This window comes from Staurois parvus, unplaced genomic scaffold, assembly GCF_062004578.1.
Source record: "Staurois parvus isolate SC_StPar_1 unplaced genomic scaffold, SC_StPar_1.0 ptg000544l, whole genome shotgun sequence".
Classification (NCBI taxonomy): Eukaryota; Metazoa; Chordata; class Amphibia; order Anura; family Ranidae; genus Staurois; species Staurois parvus.
The window spans coordinates 8,319,502-8,334,591 of NW_028318340.1; the positions used below are offsets into that span (position 1 = coordinate 8,319,502).

Below are 15,090 nucleotides of genomic sequence, written 5' to 3' on the forward strand. Positions count from 1 at the left end.
GCGATCGCCTAGGCAATTGGAAGAGGAAGTTGTCCTCCCTCCCGTAGTCTTTTGGAACACGTGCAGGTCCCAGAAGACTACGGGGTCGCTCCCCAAAGGTGCCAATCCTTAATGGAGAGCAGTCCTTAAACTGGAACTTCCCCTTTTGGGTGGAGCTCCGCTTTAAATCGTGATAGAAAACAACTTGATTTAAATCAAATCCACTCTGATACAAACCATGTGAAAAAACTCCACCATAAATATATCAACGTAATATAATGCACACAATATAATATAGAGCATTAGGAGAGAAAAATTTATTGTGAAACAATGATCACTAGATATGACCAACACAGATAGGGTCATTGCCAGTGGACCTGTAGGAGCCTGAGATTACCCTACATAGACATGAAAAGTATCCATAACACAGTTATAGTGAAAACATACACCACGTGGAAAATTAGGCTATCAAATCTAATTCAATTAAGAAATATAATACCTGGGAAACATGTAATGTATCAAATCGCCCTGCTAAGTGATTCATACCAAAATACAATAAAGCAGTTACTGGGTAGCAAAAGGACAGAAATAGGAAAGTTAAAAGAAAGAGAAAAAAAAAAGGGGGGGGGGCGGAGCTCAAATAGCAAGAAGACTGTAGACCTAAGCTGAAAGAAAGGAGCCAAAACCCGATGAGTACCTAAAATGAGAGCACACTGTCCACACAAGTTTGACCAGTCAGATTTATCCTCATCTCATGCAATCAATTGTTCCATACAGTCAGTCTTGTCCACCATTCAGCCATGGATGGAGCCTCCGTCTAACGTCAATGTTTGGCAACCACAGAACGAGCGGCTGTAATAAAGTACCTTACTAAATTTCTTTCAATTTGCTTACCCCTGGTTCACATATATGCGGCTGTGCGGGCTGCGTTTTGCGTGGGCACAAGAGCTCATTCATTTGAATGGACTCCCGTGCCTGGGACACACAGGGAAGAAATCCCTACACTTCTTTGGAAACTGCAGCCCACACGGGAACCTCGGTTCCCAGTGCGGTTGCGATTTCCAGTGCGGGCGGCGTGTCATTAGAATTACTGGCACCCGCCCACATGTCCGCATTCTTCTGTGTGGGTGGATTTTTGTGCGGATCCTCAGTGGCACCATCCACACAGATGTGAACCAAGCCTTATAAGAGCCACACAACACAGACAATATAGTAATCTGAGGTTCATTTGGGATTTTATCTCCAACTAATTTATCAAACAGATTGAATATTTTATCCCAAAATGGGAGAATTTTTGGACAAGTGCCCCAAATATGGGTCATAGTACCAAGTTCCTGCAACTATCTCCAGCAAGTTTCAGGGGTAGATGAGTCAATTTAATGCAAAATCGCAGGGCAGCAATACCATCTAGAGAAGATCCTATGATTTCGCTCGTGTGCGTGAGAAGATTTAGACAATTTGTATGATACTAGCAGTATTTTGTCCCAATCTATCCCCTTCGCCGGTATGTGTAGTTCCTGTTCTCATTTAGAAAGACACAGAGGAGGGTTCGGGTATGACTCCTGCAGTAAGATCTGGTATACCTGCGAAAGTGTACCGCTGCGATTTAAAATTGCGTGATTTGTGTTCAATTTCAGCACGATTTCAGGTGCAATTTATAAAGACATTATTGCTACTTGTGAAGATTTTCAACGATTGCTTGCAATTTGCAGTGCGATTTCCATTATATTCTATGTATGAGAAATCACAACAATACTGCAGATGAAGTCATGCAAGAATTACTTTAGAAATCACAAATGTTAAGACACTGATATTCCCATTCATTAGATGCAATTTCAGGTGTGAGTTCAATTCCCAAATCACACTGATATGACCAGGCACTTTACTACACAAGTCAATCTGACTTTAGAAAAGGTTCTTGGACTACTTTGGTCCGACTTTGATATGACTTCAATGCCACAGAGTGTAAAAAGTCACATCAAATTCGTATCAAAGTTGCACTGAAAGTCGTGCGACTCTGTAGTCGGGCTACTGTGAACGGAGCCTTATACCCCGTACACATGATAAGAAAATAGTGCGAAAAATTTTGCGGTACCACTGATCAAACGATTTTCTCTTCGTTGATGAGCAGGATGTTTTAACCGATAACGATATTGTGAACGGAAAAATCTGGTTGAACAACAGTGAAAAATGTTTCATTTACAAATGAGCAATTTTCTATGCGGTGGTATGACGGTTGTATGAAAAAAATCTATCAAGCGCTATCACGCATGAGCGGAAACAGAAGATGACCCGGATGTTTATGTCCAAGGAATCTTTGTAAACTCGAAGGAAAAATCCAAATGTTAAAAGTAGATTGGCCTAATGAGATCATGAAACCAGACTTCTGCATTTTATATTTTATGTATCACTATTTATGTATATAGGTCATGTAATGAACTATATTATACTCATTATGGTAATTGTTGTGTATATCGCTCGTTATGGGCATGGCTACAAGGTCACACGCACACTGCATCACTTCCACTTGTACGGAAGACCTCAACACTACGTATTGCCCAACAAACTATTTTTTTTAGATTGGTTAATGTGGGCCACGATTTCGATCAACGAACAAACGCCTCATCGGATGACCGATTGGTCGATTTTCTGATCGTGTATTCCCACCTTTAAGCTGGCCATACACGTATGGATTTTCGTTTGAGAATTTTCGTTTACAGAATATTTGTTTGATTTTCTAATCATTAGTGAGGTCAAATCGATGTTTGTTTTTGACCGCAATAACAGGAAAATTTGAAGGGGCAGGAAGGAAAACTTTTGTCGATCAAACAAATTTTCGGTCAGTGTATGTGGTTATCATTCAGAAATTACATTCATTTTAAACTGGAATGTTAAAAGCAAAAGACAATTTTCGAATGATAATTGTCCATTCACCGAACGTTCAGAGAATTTTCGTACAACTTTTCGTACGAATATTCTCATCCGAAAATCTACACGTATATGGCCAGCTTTAGGTGTTCATTTCTGTTGCAGATTTTCCCTCACATCTGGACAGAAAGTGAGGGAAAATGTTTCCAAAAGAGCTCCAGATAGCAGGAAAAAGATGACAAGAATTCTAAACTGAAAGCGTTTTTGGGTTCGACATACTTTTTGAGGCCTAGCTGGTGGAGAGGACCATACAGCATGAAGGGGTGCGTGTGGTGCTTACCAATGACAGGCTGTGGCTCTACTCCTGTATGCGTGTAACCGCACATCCAAACCTATGCAGGCATACAGGGACCGATGAATGGTTCTGTTTGAAGACAGTTTGGATCCAGGGCCCCAGTACACATGGAAACCACAGATGTTCAGTGACACACGTACAGCCACAGTCTGCCATTGATTTGTACAACACCTGTGCCTCCCAGCAGCATAAGCGCATGCTTCTTCATGCTGCACGGCCCTGTGTGAATGAGGCCCAACGGTTGCTTCTCATCACAAAATGGTCCCCCCCCCCCATATTCCACTAAGAACTATACAACAAAGTTGGACAAATCCCAGGAAAACAGCCCCCCTCATGGCACAATTTTGAGGCTGCCATTGTGCTCAAAGTACTGAAGCCCCCTCCCGCGTCAGTCAGACATCACTGAATATACTGAGACTCTCCTCTCTGGGAGAAGCATTGTTGTACTTTATACCTTCTTATTCTCCTCACCACCTCTCCTAGATGCTTCATCTGAGTGGGGGGAATTAAGCTGGCTCAGGTGGCTCAGCAAGGACCGGACAAAGTTTTCATCCATCTATGGCTGTTCCTGCTCCAGGGAAGTCGATCTAATGATTGACTTCTCTCAAACAGGATTGTTGGAAAATGTTCATTTGATCTACACCTGCAGCCAATCGGCTGCAGTGTGGCTCAATGTATTCTGAGAGCGGAGGAGTCTTCTCTGTCAGAATACAATAGTGCAGCAGTGAGGATTCCCACATCTACCTCGCCTGTGTGGAAGGTGGTATGCGTTTTTTTTTCTTGATCAGCCCGCTGACTAAAAAAAAAAAAAACAGCCCATGTATGTCCACGCCATATACTGTAAGGCTACGTTCACACTAGCGTTGTCAGCAGGCAGCAGACAGGCGTTTGGAAAGCGATAAAAACGCTTCCCAAACGCCTCTGAAAATTCTGCACATTGCAGCACATAGTGCTGTTCACATGGAAGCGTTAGCGTCGCAGCAAAACGGACGCCTCTGGTTGAGTAAGGAGGAGTTGAAGCTTCCTATTCAAGTCTATGGTGCCGCTCTGCAAATGCCTGGCCGGCGTTTGCGGTGCGGTTGCGAGGCGTTTGCAGAGTGTTAACACCTTTCAAACTTCATTATAGGCATTTGTGGGGCGTTTTTAATGCTTGGCAAATGCCTACCAGCCGCCGGTAAACCGTGCATACAGAGTTTTTGGAGCGTTTGCGGAGCGTTAAAAATGCTTCACAAACGCCGGACCAACGCTTGTCAAATACTATAGGAGTGTTTGGCAAGAATTGGAAAAAAAGTCAAGTGTGAACGAGCCCTAACTCCTGGAGTGCACCATACTGTCATGAATATCATACCATCTGTTCCAATCTGTTTACTTCCCACTATGCCAATTGTATTTTTTGGAGAAAAACAAAGAAAATAAAAGCTGATACCAGCAAGCCTGGGTTCACATATGTGCGGGGCTGGTTTGCAGCAGTTTCAAGCTCTGTCTGGTGCAACTGCATTCAGCGATTCAGGTGAGAATTGTTAATGTGGATGACACTGGAAATTGCACCTGCACCAAGTGTAAAGTCATACCGGACTCTTTTTTACAATGCACTGTGGTCGGCCCATACATATGTGGACCAGCTCCATAGAAAAGGCATATGGCGCGAATCGGATGTGAACCATGTGAAAACGCATCCAATTCGCATTTATGTGAACCAGATCTGAATCAACATCAGCCAGGACACTCCAATAGAAGAGGTTAGCAATAGAGGACTCCACATTGCCCTCATAAAAGCTATGCTTTAACCACTTGCCCTCCAGAGGATTTACCCCCCTTCCTGACCTGGCCATTTTTTGCGAAACGGCACTGCGTTACTTTGACAATTGCGCGGTCATGCAACACTGGTCCCAAATGAAATTTATGTCCTATTTGATTGCCTCTTAATTTTTTTTTTTGTGCTATAAACAAAAAAAGGTTTCAACAATTTTGAAAAAAAAAACACAATATTTTTGACTTTTTGCTATAAAACATGTCCAGTAAAAAAAATTTAAAAAATCAAATTTCGTCCTAAATTTAGGCCACAATGTATTCTGCTACATGTCTTTTCTAAAAAAAAGTCCCAATACGTGTTCTTAGATTGTAAGCTCCAAGGATCAAGCCCTTCTAACCCTCTTGTATTGAACTGTATTGTTGCTGTATTGTCTCCCGTTATATTGTAAAGCACTGAGCAAACTGCTGGCGCTATATAAATGCTGTATAATAATAATTAATTTAATTTTCTCTTTATACTAGTAATGACGGTGATCAGCGACTTATAGCGGGACTGCGGTGAACATTCTGACACTGGGTGGGAACTAACTGTCACTGACATCCCCAGTGATACTAATACAGTGATCAGTGCTAATAAAAAGCACTGACACTGTACTAATGGCACTGGAAAGGAAGGGGTTAACATCTGGGGCGACCACAGGGTTACCTGTGTGCTGTGTGTGTTCTACTGTGTGTGCTGTGTGCGTTTTAATATGTAAGCATACTGCTTTGTATTGCTCTGCTATGCAAAGCAGCATGCTAGTGCTGACAGGGGAGAGATCTGTGTTGTTTACATACAGACCTCTCCCTGTCAGTGTTCCTCGGCGATCACTGGGTGCCGGCGGGGAATCTTCAGCACTTGGGCACTGCCCGAGGACCCGGGGTCAGTAAGGGGCCCCTGAAATGCCCCTGGTACATTTTTTATAGGCTTTTTTGAGTGTGGGCAAGGACACAGGGGCCCCATGATCCCCTATTCCCCGGGGGCCCCATGAGTTGTCAGTCCGCCCCTGTACGTGGCTTTGCAGTTCCGGGTAGGGGGCCATTCGTGGCTTCAGCTGTTAAGCACTGGGTCCCGGACGGTGATTCCCCACTGCCACCCAGCGATTGCCGGGTATCACCGTCGGGGGAGAGACCTGTGTAGAAACAACACAGATCTCTCCCCTGTCAGCTCCTGCACACTGCTTTGTATGGCTCTGCATAGCAGATCTATACAAAACAGCGTGCTTACAGTGTAAAGCACACACACAGCACACAGTATAACAGCACACAGGTAACCCTTTGATCACCCCAGATGTTAACCCCTTCATGCCCAGTGTCATTAGTACAGTGCCAGTGCTTTTTATTAGCACTGATCACTGTATTGGTGTCACTGGGGATGTCAATGACACCAAGTTAGTTCCCTCCCCCAGTGCCAGAATGCCTGCCGCAGTCCCACTATAAGTCGCAGATCGCCGCCATTAATAGTAAAAAAAAATCCAGTATATATACCGCCATTTTTAAACGCTATAACTTTCACATAAACCAATTAATTTACACATATTGGGTTTTTTTTTTTAGCAAAGACATGTAGCAGAATACATTTTGGCCTAAATTTATGACGAAATTTGATTTTTAAAATTTTCTTACTGGATATGCTTAATAGAAAAAAGTCACAAATATTGTTTTTTTATTTCAAAATTGCCGGCCTTTTTTTGTTTATAGCGCAAAAAATAAAAGACTCAGAGGTGATCAAATACCACCAAAAGAAAGCTATATTTGTGGGTAAAAAAGTACGTAAATTTCATTTGGGTACAGCGTAGCATGACTGCGCAATTGTTAGTTAAAATAATGCAGTGCCGTAACACAAAAAATGGCTTGGTCCGGAGGGGGTGGGGGTAAATCCTCTGGAGGACAAGTGGTTAAGCCTAGGTTCACACTAGTGCAGCTGCATAATGATGCTTTTTTTGTGCGTTTTTGTAGCGTGTTTTCTGCGTGTTTTTACTAATTTTTTCATGCTTATTTTTTTTAGAAGGAGACAGGATTTTATACACAAACTTTGGCAAAAATGCACTAAAACACGTGTACATTTGATTGCCATGCATTCCTATTGAAGTCTATGAGGCAAACAACGAGCTGCACCGTACCAGAAGAAGCGCCTGCACCTTCTTTTTTTAAAAAAACGCTGCACTGTTGAGAATAGTCATCATAGCGAGGATTGTGGTTTCCATTATCGTGACAGCAAACGTAGGAAAAAAGTAATGTGAACGGGGGCTACCAATTGAATAGCCATGGCAGCGCTGCACATCTGCAAAAGAGTGGAGGGTTTTTGTGCATTGTGGGAAAGAGTGCGTTTCCGTGACGCACAAGTGTGAACATAACCTAAATTCAGAAACGTGCATCAAGGCGTGTTTGTTCGTGACGCACAAGTGTGAACATAACCTAAATTCAGAAACGTGCAAGGCGTGTCTGTGATGCACAAGTGTGAACATAACCTAAATTCAGAAACATGAGCATCAAGGCGTGTCCGTGATGCACAAGTGTGAACATAACCTAAATTCAGAAACATGAGCATCAAGGCGTGTCCGTGACGCACAAGTTTGAACATAACCTAAATTCAGAAACATGAGCATCAAGGCGTGTTTGTGATGCACAAGTGTGAACATAACCTAAATTCAGAAACGTGCAAGGCGTGTCCGTGACGCACAAGTGTGAACATAACCTAAATTCAGAAACATGAGCATCAAGGCGTGTCCGTGACGCACAAGTGTGAACATAACCTAAATTCACAAACGTGCATCAAGGCGTGTTTGTGACGCACAAGTGTGAACATAACCTAAATTCAGAAACATGAGCATCAAGGCGTGTCCATGACGCACAAGTGTGAACATAACCTAAATTCAGAAACGTGCATCAAGGCGTGTTTGTGACGCACAAGTGTGAATATAACCTAAATTCACAAACATGTGCATCACGGCGTGTCCGTGACGCACAAGTTTGAACATAACCTAAATTCAGAAACATGAGCATCAAGGCGTGTTTGTGACGCACAAGTGTGAACATAACCTAAATTCACAAACATGTGCATCAAGGCGTGTCATCTATGCATGTTAAAATCAACACACATACGTTGACGCATTACAACGCACCTTGCTCAAAAAAACAAACAAAAAAAAAAACACCTTTGTGTACACACAGAAGGAAATGGGTCCTAAATAAATGGGACGCAGGAAGCTAGCGCGAATGTAGCCTATTTGTTGTAACTTGTTTCTATCATACATATTGATACAGTCTATACAGATAGAAGACATACAAGAGTGGACGCACAAGTGTGAACATAACCTAAATTCAGAAACATGTGCATCAAGGCGTGTTCGTGACGCACACGTGTGAACATAACCTAAATTCACAAACATGTGCATCAAGGCGTGTCCGTGACGCACAAGTGTGAACATAACCTAAATTCAGAAACGTGCATCAAGGCGTGTCATCTATGCATGTTAAAATCAACACACATATGTTGACGCATGACCAGGGGCGGACTGACCATGTGGAAACTCGGGCACACTGCCCGAGGGCCCAGGGTCAGTAGGGGGCCCCATGAGATGCCCCTGGTACCTTTTTCATAGGCTTTTTTGAGTTTGGGCAAGGACACAGGGGCCCCATGATCCCCTATTGCCCGGGGGCCCCATGAGTTGTCAGTCCGCCCCTGCGCAAGACAACGCACCTTACGCAAGAAAACAAATAAAAAAAAAATCCCTTGTGTACACACAGAATAAAATGGGTCCTAAATAAACGGGACGCAGGAAGCTAGCGCGAATGCAGCCTATTTCTAGTAACTTGTTTCTATCATACATATTGATACAGTCTATACAGATAGAAGACATACAAGAGTGGAGTAAATGATGACACAGAATGGAAGCATTCCTCATGTGTCAGGACACAGAGAAGTGATCGGGTACATGTGGGGAATGAAGTGTGTGTGGCTGACCCAGGAGCAGCTTCTCTCCTATGTTGTCCCCCCCCCCCTTCCCTATACTATGACACTGGGAATACATGATGATGGCAGAAGTGTGGGTGGGAACAAAGCAACGTGCTGGGAAGATGCTGATCCCCACCCTCAGCACCAAACTTGTGACCCCCCTGCACACATCATACAATACCTCCGGAATACAGCCCTGCAATGAGGGATAAGAGGACCTGTCTTTTCCTCCCCTCCTTCCCTGCCCAGTCTATACACCTGCATGGATCACATGTGTGCGACTCACCTGGATCAGGCAGGGGGAGAGTCTCCGTCCGGCATCAGTGTATTGTCAGTGCTCCACTGTTCTCTGCCTGCTCCCCCCTCCAGGTCCTGCTGTCAGTGTCTGCTCCTCCTCCTCCAGCAAGCCTAGGCAACCGGCTGTGGATTCTGCCTCCCACCACATCCTGATTGGGCTCCCAGCCTCTCATCACTGCCAGTACAAGCTGCAGGCTGAGTGCAAGCCTTGTGTCCTGCTTTCCAGGGACAGCCTGGGCTCTGGGAGATGATGGATTCTGGGAAGTGGTTCTGCTCTTCAGGGACAGCTTATGGAGATGGACTCCTGAAAGTGGTCCTGATTTCTAGGAACCGCCCCAGGTTGTAGGAGATGATGGATTCTGGGTAGTGGTCTTGATTTCCAGGGACAGCACAGGGTGTAGGAGATGGATTCCTGGAAGAGATATTTACCTGAAGAGCAGGACCACTTCCCAGAATCCGTCATCTCCCAAAGCCCAGGCTGTCCCTGGAAAGCAGGACACAAGGCTTGCACTTTTCAGGGATAGCCTGGATTCTCAGAGTGGGATTCTTGAAAGTGGTCTTGATTTCCAGGGACAGTCTGGAATCTAGAAAATAAATTCCTGTATGTAGCCTTGATTTCCAGGGACAATCCCATATTACTGAAAGTGAATCTGATTTTCTTGGGACAGCCCAAGATCTGGGAAATGGACTCCTGAAAGTGGTCCTGATTTCTAGGAACCGCCCCAGGCTGTAGATGATGGATTCTGGGTAGTGGTCCTGATTTCCAGGGACAGCACAGGGTCTAGGAGATGTATTCCTAGAAGGGATATTTCTTTTCAGGTATAGCCTGGGTTCTCAGAGTCGGATTCTTGAAAGTGGTCTTGATTTCCAGGGACAGTTTGGAATCTAGAAAATAAATTCCTTTATGTAGCCTTGATTTCCAGGGACAATCCCGTATTACAGAAAGTGAATCTGATTTTCTTGGGACAGCCCAAGATCTGGGAGATGGACTCCTGAAAGTGGTCTAGCATGCAAGAGAAAGCTTAGGAGATGGATTCTGGGCTTCTGAAAGTGGTCCTGCTTTCCAGAGACAATCCCAGATTCCTAAAAGTGATTCTGATCCTTATTTCCAGGGTCTGGGAGTTGGACTCCTGGAAGTGGTTGTTTTCCAGGGACAATCCTGGGTTTCTGAAAGTAGCTCTGCTTTCAAGAGACAGCCCGGGCTGTAGATGATGGATTCTGGGAAGTGGTCCTGCTTTCTAGGGACAGCTCGTGGTTTAGTAGGTGGACACCTGAAAGTGGTCCTGATTTCCAAGGACATACTGGGAACTGGGAGATTGATTCTGGGAAGGGTTCTTGATTTCCAGGAACAGCCCAGGGTCTGGGAGATGGACTCCTGGAAGTGATCCTGCTTTCCAGGGACAATTCTGGATTCCTGAAAATGGTTATGATTTCCAGGGACAGACCAGAGTCTAGGAGATGGACTTTTGAAACGTATTCAAAGGACAACATGAGGTCTGAGAGTTGCTGAATAACTGGAAGTGGTTCTGATTTCCAGGGACAGCCCAGGATCTGGGAGACAAATTGTTGGAAATAGTCTTGTTTTCCAGGGACAACCCTGAGACTGTAATACAGACTTCTGGAGATATTCCAGCTATCTAAGGAAAGCACGGGGTCTGCAGTATGGACTCCTGGAAGCAGTACGATGTACCAGGTGCAATCCAGGGTCCATAGGTTGGACTCCTGGAGGTAGTTCTGCTTTCCTGGGACAGCCAGGGTCTGGAAGATGGTTCCTGGAACTGCTCCTGCTTTCCAAGGACAAAGATTCATGAAAGTGATTCTGTTTTCCAGAGACAGCTCAGGATCTCTTCATGAAATCCATCTACCATACCCTGTGTATTCCCTGGAAGAAAGGGCCACTTCCAGTAACCATTCTCCCTGAGCTTGGACTGGATTCATCTCCCCAGACTGTCCCTGGAAAGCAGGACTGCTTCTAGGAATCCATCTCCAAATCTCTGGGCTATCCCTGGAAATCAGGACCACTTCCAGTATTGATCTTCAAGTCCTCGGACTGTTCCTGGAAATCATCACCATTTCCAGAAATCCATCTATCCAACTCCTGGATGTCCCTGCAAATCAAGACCACTTACCCTGGGCTATCACTGGAAAAGAGGACAACCTCCTTGAATCCATCTCAAGACCCCTGTTTGTCCCTGGAAAGCTTGACTACCTCCAGGAATACATCGCACACACTCCAAGCTGTCCCTAAAAATCAGCCCAATTTTAAGGAATCCATTTCCCAGACCCCAGGTTTCTCCTGGAAAGCAGGACTACTTCCAAGAATCCATCTTCCAGACTTGTTTTGTCCCTGGAAATCAGGACCACTTCCAGAAATCTCTAGACCTTGGACTGACTCTGGAAAGCAGAACCACTTTCACTATTCCATCTCCCTGATACCAGGCTGTCCCTGAAAAGCAGAATTGTTTCCAGGAATCCATCTCTCCAACCCTGGATTTTCGCTGGAAACAGGACCACTTCCAGGAATCAATCTACCTGACCCAGGGCTGTCTCTGGGAATCAGGACCACTTTTCCTAATCTGTATCCCTGAATCTGGGCTGTCCCTGGAAATCCGGACCACTTCCAGGAATCATCTCCTAAAGCATGGGATGTCCCTGGAAATTAGGACCACTTCTCTGAATGCATCTCCAGACCCTGGACTGTTCCTGAAAATCAGGACAGCTTGAAGAAATCAATCTCAGTACCCTGGGCTGTCTCTGAAAAGCAGAACCACTTCGAGGAATCCATTTTTTCGGACCCCTGGCTGTCCCTGCAAATTAGAGCAATTTAATGGAATCACTCTGCAGAGCCTGGGCTGTTCTTAAAAAGCATGACTACTGCCAGGAATCCATTTCCTAGACCCTGGGCCATCCCTGGAAATCAGGACTAGTTTTACAAATCTGTCTCACCCTGGGTATTCCCTGGATATAGGGTCACCTCCAGTAATACCTATATCTTACCCTGGGCTGTGTCTGGAATGCCAGATCACGTCCAGCAATTGCTAGACCCTGTGCTCTCTCTGGGCTCACACTTCCATTAAGTCCTTTCCCAGTTCCTGAAATGTCCCAGTATATCAGGACTACTTATAGGAATCCATCTCTGTCCCTGGAAAGAAGGACCACTTTCAGTAGCCTATCTCCCTGATGCCGGGCTGTTGCTGGAATGCATCTCCCTGACTCCTGGCTGTCCCTGGGAGTGGATACCACTCCTAGGAATCCATTTCCCTGTCCCTAGGATGTCTGTAGAAAGCATGACCACTTCCAGGAATCCATCTCTCAGACTCTGGGCTGTTCCCAGAAAAGAAGGACCACTGTCAGGAACTTATCTCCAGAGCCTGGGTTGTCCATGGAACTTAGAAACACTTACAGAAATCCATTTCCAAAAACTTAGCCTGTCCCTTGTGTAGCGCTACCTCAGAAGGGGCCGCTGGTAATAACTGGTTCTTCCCTAAAAGTGCAGAGACTGCCCACCATGGAAATCACCAATCCATTCCCACTGGCTCCAATAACACAGTCTGGGGATGTCTTTTTAGTATTTATTGCTTGAAGAAACTTTAACAGGAGAAGGGTTTAGGGCCACAGGGTACTCTAAAACAATCAATAGCAATAATGGGAAAACAAACTTCTCGCTAAACTTCTTATAGCAGCCTTTCCTGGAGGTCACAGGGAATAGTCAATATATCTAGGACTCTATCACATCAGCCCTAGTGCTTGTTGCAATCTCTGGCACTTAGATAACTTCTACCACAAGTACACCCAAAGCCCGCAGTAAGGTCTTTACTCTCCATATCCTCCAACAAATGCTCCTGTAGCAGTCTTCCCCAGGTCTTCAGCCCAGCTGCTGCTGAGACCCAGACTTCAATGTCCAGTTTCAGAAACTCAGTAGTCCCCAGAAGATTGGAACTCTCCCTGAAGAGGAAAGACACTCATCCAGAGCGTCCCAAATATTTATCACCTTCCCAAGTGCCTTCTGGACACCTCCTTCCAGGGATTGGCTGAGATATGATAAATATTCATATAGGTCATCTGCATCTCCCTGCCCTACATCCTGGAAACATCTTCCAAAGACAGGTGGGAGAAATCAAACACCCAGTTTAGGAAATCCTGAACAGACAATAACAATCAATCACTGCTCCACTCACTACAGTGAAGCCAAAAACTACATTTTCTCAGCAGCCTAACTAGAAGGGTACTACACTTGAAAGAAGGACAACTACCATGAATCCATCTTTAGGCCCTGGGTTTTCCCTGGAAACAGGGCCACCTCAAAAGAAATCCCTCCTCCAGACCATGAGCTGTCCTTGGAAATTAGGACTGCTTCCAGAAATGCACCTGCAGACTCCGGGCTGTCCCTGGAAAGGAGGACCATTTCCAGGAATCCATCTCTCCAACCCCGGATTTTATTGAACAGACAATAACAATCAATCACTGCTCCACTCACTACAGTGAAGCCAAAAACTACATTTTCTCAGCAGCCTAACTAGAAGGGTACTACACTTGAAAGAAGGACAACTACCATGAATCCATCTTTAGGCCCTGGGTTTTCCCCGGAAACAGGGCCACCTCAAAAGAAATCCCTCCTCCAGACCATGAGCTGTCCTTGGAAATTAGGACTGCTTCCAGAAATGCACCTGCAGACTCCGGGCTGTCTCTGGAAAGGAGGACCATTTCCAGGAATCCATCTCCCAGACCTTGCATCACACAGGGGGAACACCTCAGTACAGGGCGTACTGACACATGCATTGAGAGGTACTGCTACTGCCCTGGATTATGGGTGTAGAAAGCTTGTCAAGAATGTTCAAATTGTACTGTGCACAAGGGACAAGTGGACACACTGGAGAACTATTTGAACTGCTTACTTTGGACTTTCTTACAGTGGTGGAGACCTCCTCAAGGCTTGATTATGCCGTCAACCACTTCTCGAAATTTGCCATTGTGGTGCCCACTAAAGGTCAGATTGCTATTACCACTGCAGAACTCTTCTGGAAGCATGTGATCGAACCCTATGGGTGTCAAAAACCAAGGCCCTAACTTTGAATCCAGGTGTTTTTTAAACTGTGCAACCTTACAGGGATCTGAAAGAAATGCACTATATCCCAAATCATTCACACGTGAATGGGGTTTGTGAAGGTTTTACCTGTACCCTCCTGAGAATGCTTGCTATGCTTGTAGGTGGGGTGCAGTGTGATGCAGCGGTAATAATACACACAGTCCAGGTGCGATATGGGAACTTGTATTGGAACAATGTCAACAGTCACAACAAACTCTGTGGGAAGACACCCCAGCTGGGAATACTCATTGGTCCCAACAACGAGTTAAGAGCAGCTTTCAGTCAAACAGTGCCTGTATTGAGAGGCAGAGTGCGGCCGGGCCGTCTGGTACCCAGATGGGAAAATGCTTATAGAGGCTGCAAAACCTATGCTTTCCCTCCTTGTCAGGAACCTTTTTCTGCCTCTAGATCTGTCCCTAGCAGGTGTATCTAACACCACTCTATCCACATGCAAGTGCACGCCAAACCTGGGGGCAGGGACCTATAAAGCCTCTGCAGGCCCAAGATGGCTGCCAAGGGTCACCTGAATGCAGTGCAGCCACCCGGGACACTGTCTTCAGGGGCCAGTAAACCATAGAGAAGTTTGTTTTCTTCTGATTTCCTCTCCAGGCTGTGGTACTGCTCGGGGCGAGCGCCAGCTGCCGTGGTGATAGTAGAGTGCACCTGCCTACATGCTGAAACAAGAACATCAAGCTTGTTGGCCTGAGTACTTGGGAGATGTTGTGTGGACCTACAATCATATGGTTCAAATATCAC

General features: G+C 45.3%; 1 protein-coding gene across 1 annotated transcript in view; it reads right to left on the reverse strand.

Annotated features, from left to right (window-relative positions):
• FRY (FRY microtubule binding protein) overlaps positions 1 to 9,374 on the reverse strand; it is a 578,133-nt gene extending 568,759 nt beyond the window's left edge. The window contains exon 1 of the mRNA XM_089690883.1: positions 9,238 to 9,374. The gene's annotated coding sequence lies outside the window, so the exon portion shown is untranslated. The remainder of the gene's footprint in view (positions 1 to 9,237) is intronic.
• Positions 9,375 to 15,090: the final 5,716 nt, after the last annotated feature.